The 500-nt window shown below is 40.8% G+C and overlaps 1 pseudogene; it reads left to right on the forward strand.

Annotated features, from left to right (window-relative positions):
* Nucleotides 1-377: 377 nt before the first annotated feature.
* Nucleotides 378-498, forward strand: LOC112481080 (annotated as a pseudogene).
* The last annotated feature ends 2 nt before the right edge of the window (nucleotides 499-500 follow it).

A 500-nucleotide genomic window follows, 5' to 3' on the forward strand; every position in this document is an offset into this window, starting at 1 on the left:
TGGGTTTGTGGTATAGTTTTCATTTGCTGTTTGTTTGTTTAATTCTCAGGGTTTTCTTATGCATTTCCCTAGTGACGTGATGTGGAGCATCTTTTTAAGTACTGCTTTGCCATCTGTTTGTGTTCTCTAGTGCGGTGTCTGTTAAGGTCCCTGGCCCAGTTTTCCATTAGGCTAGTAGTTTTCTCACTGTTGAGTGTGAAGAGTTCTTTGTATGTTTTGCATTGTTTTTTATGGGTGTGTCTTTTGCCAGAAATTTCTCTCAGTCTATGGCTTCTCATTTTGTGCTCTTGATGACTGACTTGTTTGTTTTTTTCCTTAATATTTGATTTGAAACATGAGAGTTCAAAACTTAATGCGGATTGACAAATAAAACACTTGTCTATGGCCATGCCACCCTGAACAAGCCCGATCCCATCTGATCTCGGAAGCTAAACAGGGTAGGGCCTGGTTAGTACTTGGATAGGAGAGACTACCTAGGAAGACCAGGTGCTGTAGACGTA

The sequence above is a fragment of the Pteropus alecto genome, unplaced genomic scaffold (genome assembly GCF_000325575.1).
Source record: "Pteropus alecto unplaced genomic scaffold, ASM32557v1 Scaffold12335, whole genome shotgun sequence".
Classification (NCBI taxonomy): Eukaryota; Metazoa; Chordata; class Mammalia; order Chiroptera; family Pteropodidae; genus Pteropus; species Pteropus alecto.